The sequence below is a fragment of the Arachis hypogaea genome, chromosome 13 (assembly GCF_003086295.3).
Source record: "Arachis hypogaea cultivar Tifrunner chromosome 13, arahy.Tifrunner.gnm2.J5K5, whole genome shotgun sequence".
Lineage (NCBI taxonomy): Eukaryota > Viridiplantae > Streptophyta > Magnoliopsida > Fabales > Fabaceae > Arachis > Arachis hypogaea.
Genome location: NC_092048.1, coordinates 73933243 through 73941798, shown reverse-complemented (window position 1 = coordinate 73941798; position 8556 = coordinate 73933243). Strand labels below are relative to the sequence as shown.

At 40.1% G+C, this 8556-nt stretch overlaps 1 non-coding gene across 1 annotated transcript; it reads right to left on the bottom strand.

Moving 5' to 3' along the window:
• Positions 1-8226: 8226 nt before the first annotated feature.
• On the bottom strand, positions 8227-8332 carry LOC112739040 (small nucleolar RNA R71). The gene has a single exon (XR_003169981.1). It is a non-coding gene; the product is annotated as a small nucleolar RNA R71 (small nucleolar RNA).
• Positions 8333-8556: the final 224 nt, after the last annotated feature.

Sequence of the window (8556 nt, the reverse complement as noted above, 5' to 3'; positions counted from 1 at the left end):
TCAAAGTATCATATATAGACAAAGGCATTATACTAACACATGCTCCTAAATCACACATGCAGTCAGAAAATATCACACCTCCAATAATACAATTAACCATGCATGGACCTGGATCACTACACTTTTCAGGTATACCTCCCATTAAAGCAGATATAGAACTACCTAAAGGAATAGTTTCTAATTCATTAATTTTGTCTTTATGTATATATAAATCTTTTAGAAACTTTGCATATTTAGGTACCTGCTGAATAACATAAAAAAGGGGAACAGTTACCTCAACATTTTTGAATATTTCTACCATTTTGGGATCAAGTTCCATCTGCTTCCTGGGCTTCCTTGCAATTTGTGGAAATGGAATAGGGAGGGCATTTTCTGCAACGTCTGCATCCATTGGTGCTTCTTTCTGTGGTTGAGCTTCTTCTTCTTCACCCATGTCTTGTGCGTCCTCTTCCTCTTCAGCATCCTCTACTTCCACCACCTCTTCAGCTGAGGCGTGTTCTGATGGGATTGGCTCTTTCTGATTCCTCTCTTGTAGTGTGGTTCCAGACCTTAGGGTGATGAAATTGATGCCACCCTTTGGATTGGGTAAGGGTTGAGAAGGAATCCCACTGGAGCTTGCATATTGAGTGTTTAAAGTATTTGAAGTATTGGGTGATGCCAGCTGAGATATGAGAGCTTGTATAGCGGATGCTAGGCCATTAACTAAACTTTCCTAGTTCTTTTGTCCTTGCGCAATGGATTGAAGAGCCTCGTCACTCGGAGAGGAATTAGATTGAGTGATCTGTGGAACTTGTTGTTGGTTGTGCTGTGGTCCTTGGGACTGCCTCAGGTGAGGTGCTCTGTAAGGCTGGTTCTGGTTCTACTGTCTGTTGTTGTTATTATTCCACCTCTGATATCCTTGATTGTCTCTGCCTCCTCTGTTATTGTTGTCCCTCCAACTCTGGTTAGAATTATCTCTCCAACCTTGGTTGGAATTATCCTGCCACCCATGGTTGTAACTGCCACCTTGATTGTATCCTTGATTGGGGCGGTCATAAAAGTTATGAGTGGCTGCCACAGTGTTGTCTTCCTGTTGGAGCTGCGGAAATTCATCATTATAATGGCTATAATCAGTACAGATCCCGCACACTCTCTGTGGGACTAACTGTTGGCTTTGCTGTGCTTGTTGTTGACTCAACTGCATCTGCTTCAGTAAGTTGGTCATTTCACATATACTCTGAGTTAGAGCAGTAGTTTCCTTGCTAGAAGATACCTCTGCAACAGCTTTTGATCGGCCTTATTTCTGCCTGTGATTCCTAGTAGATTCGGCTAAGTTGCTGATCAATTGTCATGCCTCATCAGAGGTCTTGTACTTTTTCATAGACCCATTGCTAGCACTTTCCAATATGGTCTTATCTTGAGCCCTTAATCATATGGTGGGGGCATGCTTCCAGAAGGTTGTTAAAGTGCTCCCAGTATTCGTAAAGAGTCTCGGATTCGTCCTGAACAATCATGGAAATGTCTTTCCTCAGTTTATCAGTAACTTCAGCCGGAAAATTTTTTTCCAAAAATTCTCTTCTAAGTGTATCCCAATCAGAAACAGTTGCTGCGGGTTGAGTGTAGTACCACTCTCTCGCCTTTCCCTCAAGAGAAAATGGGAAGGCTTTTAACAGAATAGAAGTTTCATCTGCACCATCACACCTGACAGTAGAACAGGCTGCTTGGAAATCCCTAAGGTGCTTGATAGGCTTTTAAGCAGGTAAGCCATGAAACTTAGGCATCAAGTTGAGCAGTGCAGTTTTGATTTCAAAATCTGTAGCCACTGCTGGGTGATGCGCTTGAAACGGTTGCATCGTAAAGTCAGGGGCTCCAGCCTCCTGGATAGTAACTCTTCTAGGTGCTGCCATGTCACCTGCACGTAAATCAACCAAATCAGTAGAAAGAGAGCTTGTTTCTTCCTTACGTGATGTTTCAGATTCACCCTCGGGGAGGACTAACCGACACCAAGCTTGCTTTATACGTGAAATAGTTCTTTCGATCTCAGGATCAAATACTGGCAAGCTTGGATCAGGAAGTGAACGCGTCATTTAACGAAAGAAACATGCAGCTCATAGTAGCAAAATAAAATAAAATGCAAATAAATAAATTCCAATCAATAACTTAGCACTCTATTACAACTCCCCAGCAACGGCGCCAAAAATTGACATAGCGGAAATTGGCGAGTTAAGAAATTATTATAAGAGATGCGTTGCAAGTATAGTTCTTAACCAACCAAAAATCTGCTTATCAATTTAGAAGGGGTTGTCACAAAATTAGAATTAAAATACTGGGAGTATGAATCCCAGGTCGTCTCCCAACGAGTTGCAGAATGATGTGCTATTTTATTAATCAGAAGTTTTCCAAAAGGGTTTGAGTTTGATAGACAGAAAATTAAATCAGAGAATTTATGTAATTTAAATAAAAACCTTGACCGGGAGTAGATTAGTTGGAAGCCCTATCCTTGATGGAATTCTCCCAAGGTAAAAGTGATAATTAAAGGTTGCCTGCTCAGTTATCCTTTACCAGATAAAGGAAAGTTAAGCAAGTTGGAAGTCAGTTTCTATTCACAAGTTCTAATCCTCTCCCTTAGGAAGGACTAGTGTTAGTGACTAGAGGGCGACCCAACGCTAAACCCAACTATAATTTTACTCTTGAGCATCCAACTCAAGGTCCTCCTTTCAATCAACTCCCAATCAAGTTATGGAAATACTCGCTCATTATGATTGTAAAATCCACGAAATAAGAAAGGGAAATAGAGAAAGACATGATAAATAATAATCAAAAGGATCAATTAAAATAAAAATAGTTCTTGTATTAATAAATTCTAAAAATAATCCAAAAGTAACTCTGAAGAAATTAAGGATATGGAAGAGTAAGTGACAAGTAAGGAAACAAACTAGAATGACGAAGTCTTGACGGAGGTAATAACTCTTCTCAATATCCCAGTCCAAAAAGCAATAAAATCAAATCCTAAGAACTATGAATGTGTAGAGAGAAAACCTAGAGGAGGAGTAAAATCAGATCTAAAACTAAAATTATGCGGAATGAATGTTGTTCTTGGTCTCTGCATGTTCCCTGGCTCTAATATGCTTTTTTGGGCCGAAAACTGGGTCAAAATAGGGCCCAAAATTGCCCCCAGCGAATTCTGCAGATTCTGCAGATCGCGCACGTCACGCGATCGCGTCATCCATGCGTTCGCGTCATCCAGTGTTTTGCCTTGCCACGCGTGTGTGTCGTCCACGCATTCGCGTCACTCTTGCAGCCTCCAATTCACGCGTTCGCGTCAGGCATGCGAACGCGTCACTGTAATTTCCTCTATTTCGCGCGGTCGCGTGAGCCATGCGTCCGCGTCACTTCTCGCTGGTCATCTCCTTAATTTCTTGTGTTCCTTCCATTTTCGCAAGCTTCCTTTCCAATCTCTAAGTCATTCATCCCCTATAAAGCCTGAAAAACTTAACACACAGATCACGACATCAAATGGAATAAAGGAAAATTAAAATACATAATTAAAAGTCTCCAGGAAGCAAGTTTTCAACCATGGAGTAATTTGGGAAGGAAATGTAAATACATGCTAATTTAATGAATAAGTGGGTAAAGATTTGATAAAACCACACAATTAAACACAATATAAACCGTAAAATAATGGTTTATCACCCTCCTTACCACCTTCAATTTCACACATCTTACACACTTCTCCCCCCTTGACCGAACCCAACACACTCCTCCATCTCCTCCATTTCTTCTTCTTCTCCTCTTTTCTTTTCTCTTTTGCTCGAGGACGAGAAAACATTTTATGTTTGGTGTGGAAAAAGCATTGCTTTTTTTTTTCATAACCATTAATGGCACCTAAGGCCGGAGAAACCTCTAGAAAGAGGAAAAGGAAGGCAATTGCTTCTACCTTCGAGTCATGGGAGATGGAGAGATTCATCTCAAAAGTCCATCAAGACCACTTCTCTGAAGTTGTGGCCAAGAAGAAGGTGATCCCCGAAGTCCCCTTTATGCTCAAAAAGAGTGAATATCCGGAGATCCGACATGAGATTTAAAGAAGAGGTTGGAAAACTCTCACCAACCCCATTCAACAAGTCGAAATCTTAATGGTTCAAGAGTTCTATGCTAATGCATGGATCACTAAGAACCATGACCAAGGTGTGAACCCGAACCCAAAGAATTGGCTCACAATTGTTCGGGAGAATTACTTGGATTTCAGTCCAGAAAATGTGAGGTTGGTATTCAACTTGCCAATGATACAAGGAGATCCTCACTCTTTCACTAGAAGGGTCAACTTTGATCAAAGGTTGGACTAAGTCCTTAGGGACATTTGTATGGAAGGAGCTCAATGGAAGAGAGACTCAAGAGGCAAGCCGGTTCAACTAAGAAGGCTTGACCTCAAACCCGTGGCTAGAGGATGGTTAGAGTTCATCCAACGCTCTATCATTCCTACTAGCAACCGGTCTGAAGTTACTGTGGACCGAGCTATCATGATCCATAGTATCATGATTGGAGAGGAAGTAGAAGTTCATGAGATCATATCCTTAGAACTCTACAAGGTGGCGGACAAGCCCTCTACTTTGGCAAGGTTAGCCTTCTCTCATCTCATCTATCACCTATGCAATTCAGCTGGAATTGTCATAGAGGAAGACATCCTCATTGATGAGGACAAGCCCATCACTAAGAAGAGGATGGAACAAACAAGAGAGCCCACTCATGGACCTTAATAAGAGCATGAAGAAATTCCTCATCATGAAATCCCTGAGATGCCACAAGGGATGCATTTTCCTCCACACAACTATTGGGAGCAAATCAACACCTCTTTAGGAGAATTGAGTTCTAACATGGAGCAACTAAGAGTGGAGCACCAAGAGCACTCCATCATCCTCCATGAAATTAGAGAGGACCAAAAGGCCATGAGAGAGGAGCAACAAAGGCAAGGAAGAGATATAGAGGAGCTCAAGCACTCCATAAGATCTTCAAGAGGAAGAACTAGCCGCCATCACTAAGGTGGACTCGTTCTTTAATTTTCTTGTTCTTATTTTCTTGTTTTTCGTTTCCTATTCTTTATGTTTTATCTATGTTTGTGTCTTTATTACATGATCATTAGTGTCAAGTGTCTATGCCTTAAAGCTATGAATGTCCTATGAATCCTTCACCTTTCTTAAATGAAAAATGTTTTTAATTGCAAAAGAAAAAGAAATACATGAATTTTCAATTATATCTTGAAAATAATATAATTATTTTGATGTGGTGGCAATACTTTTTGTTTTCTGAATGAATGCTTGAACAGTGCATATTTTTGATATTGTTGTTCATGAATGTTAAAATTGTTGGCTCTTGAAAGAATAATGAAAAAAGAGAAATGTTATTGATAATCTGAAAAATCATAAAATTGATTCTTGAAGAAAGAAAAAGCAGTGAAAAACAAAGCTTGCGAAAAAAAAAAGAAAAAAAATGGCGGAAAAAAATAACAATAAAGAAAAAAAAGAAAAAGAAAAAGCAAGCAGAAAAAGCCAATAGCCCTTTAAACCAAAAGGCAAGGGTAAAAAGGATCCAAGGCTTTGAGCATTAATGGATAGGAGGGTCCAAAGGAATAAAATCCTGGCCTAAGCGGCTAAACCAAGCTGTCCCTAACCATGTGCTTGTGGCGTGAAGGTGTCAAGTGAAAAACTTGAGACTGAGCGGTTAAAGTTGTGGTCCAAAGCAAAGAGAGTGTGCTTAAGAGCTCTGGGCACCTCTAACTGGGGACTCTAGCAAAGCTGAGTCACAATCTGAAAAGGTTTACCCAGTTATGTGTTTGTGGCATTTATGTATCCAGTGGTAATACTGGAAAACAAAATGCTTAGGGTCACGGCCAAGACTCATAAAATAGCTGTGTTCAAGAATCAACATACTGAACTAGGAGAATCAATAACACTATCTGAATTCTGAGTTCCTATAGATACCAATCATTCTGAACTTCAAAGATAAAATGAGATGTCAAAACTGTTCAGAAGCAAAAAAACCACTAGCCCCGCTCATCAAATTGGAATTGAGCTTCATTGATATTTGGAATTTATTATATTTTCTCTTCTTTTTTTATCCTATTTTGTTTTTAGTTGCTTGGGGATAAGCAACAATTTAAGTTTGGTGTTGTGATGAGCGGATAATTTATACCCTTTTTGTCATTGTTTTTACATAGTTTTTAGCATGTTTTAGTTAATTTTTATTATATTTTTATTAGTTTTTATTCAAAAATCACATTTCTGGACTTTACTATGAGTTTGTGTGTTTTTCTGTGATTTCAGGTATTTTCTGGCTGAAATTGAGGGACCTGAGCAAAAATCCGATTCAGAGGCTGAAAAAGGACTGCAGATGCTGTTGGATTCTGACCTGCCTGCACTCGAAGTGGATTTTCTGGAGCTACAGAAGCCCAATTGACGCACTCTTAATTGTGTTGGAAAGTAGACATCCTAGGCTTTCCAGCAATATGTAATAGTTTATACATTTCCCGAGATTTGATAGCCCAAACTGGCGTTCAAAGTCAGCCTAAAACATTCTGGCGTAAAACGCCCAAACTGGTACCAGAATTGGAGTTAAACACCCAAACTAGCACCAAAGCTGGCGTTTAACTCCAGGAATAGCCTATGCACGAAAAAGCTTCAATGCTCAGCCCAAGCACACACCAAGTGGGCTCCGGAAGTGGATTTCTGTATTATATGCACTTAGTTACTCATTTTCTGTAAACCCTAGTTACTAGACTAGTATAAAAACTACTTTTAGAGATTTATTTTATATCTTATCTGGAGATCAGACTTTTGATTAGTATTGATTGTACACGTTTGGAGGCTGGCCACATGGCCATGCCTAGACCTCTTTCACTTATGTATTTTCTACAGTAGAGTTTCTACACCCCATAAATTAAGGTGTGGAGCTCTGCTGTTCTTCATGAATTAATGCAAGTACTACTATTTTTACTTCAATTCACGCCTACTTCTTCTCCAAGATATACTCTTGTTCTTAATTCAGTTAAGTCAGAAATGAAGAGATGACCCGTGACAATCACCCACTATCTTTGTTACTCGCTTAGCCAAGATCCGCGTGCCTGACAACCACAAGCGGTCTACATGATGTTCAACACAGTCATTGGATGACAGCCGGAGTATATTCTCTTGGATATCTAATACACGGACCGAGTCTGTGACATTAGTATCTTCGTGGTATAGGCTAGAATATTGGCAGCATTTATGGGATCCAGAAAGTCTAAACCTTGTCTGTGGTATTCCGAGTAGGATCTGGGAAGGGATGACTGTAAAGGGCTTCAAACCTGTGAATGTTGGGCGCAAGTGACAGTGTGCAAAAGGATCAATGGATCCTATTCTGACGCTAGTGGGAACCGACAGATGATTAGCCATGCGGTAGCTATACTTGGTATTTTTTATCCGAGATGAGAAATCCGACAGTTGATTAGCCGTGCAGAAACTGTAGAGGACCATTTTCACTGAGAGGATCTTACAACTTGCGTTAGAAGGAGGTAACGCATGGTTGGAAGAAAGCAATAGGAAAGCAGAGGTTCAGAAGCAACAAAGTATCTCTATACGCTTATCTGAAATTCCCACCAGTGAATTACATAAGTAACTTTATTTTAGTTTATGTTTTATTTATATTTCAATTATTAAAACCTCATAACCACTTGAATCCGCCTGACTGAGACTTACAAGGATGACCATAGCTTGCTTCAAGCCGACAATCTCCGTGGGATCGACCCTTACTCACTTAAGGTATTACTTGGATGACCCAGTGCACTTGCTGGTTAGTTGCATCAGAGTTGTGAAAAGTGTGAATCACAATTTCATGCACCAGCAAGAGAGGAGAGTTTTAGGCTCTTACATCAACCCAAATCCAGGAAACTGTGGCAGTAGCATTCTAAAGCCAACAATGCATGCTAACAACTTTGAGTTGAAGCCTCAACTCATCACACTTGTCCAGAATAATTGCTCATTTGGAGGGAGTGCCTAAGAGGACTCCAACCAACATCTGACTACATTCTTAAGGATTTGTGACACTGTAAAGTCAAATGATGTACACTCTGACACCTATAAACTACTTTTGTTCCCTTTTTCTCTCAGAGATAAGGCAGCAAAGTGGTTGGAAGCATTTCCCAAGGAGAGCTTGACAACCTGGGATGATGTTGTGAACAAGTTTCTAGCAAGATTCTACCCTCCACATAGAGTCAATAGATTGAGAGCTGAAGTGCAAACCTTCAGACAGTAAGATGGTGAAACCCTTTATGAGGCCTGTGAGAGATTTAAAGACTTGACAAGGAAATGCCCTCCGGATATGTTCAACGAGTGGGTGCAATTGCACATCTTCTATGAGGGGCTGTTATATGAGTCAAAACAGGCAGTAGATCATTCTTCAGGGGGTTCACTTAACAAGAAGAAGACTATTGAAGAAGCCATAGATGTCATAGAAACTGTGGCAAAAAATGAGTACTTCTATGCCTCAGATAGAACTCAAAAGAGGGAAGTGATGGAGCTTAATTCTATGGATGCTTTGTTAGCCTAA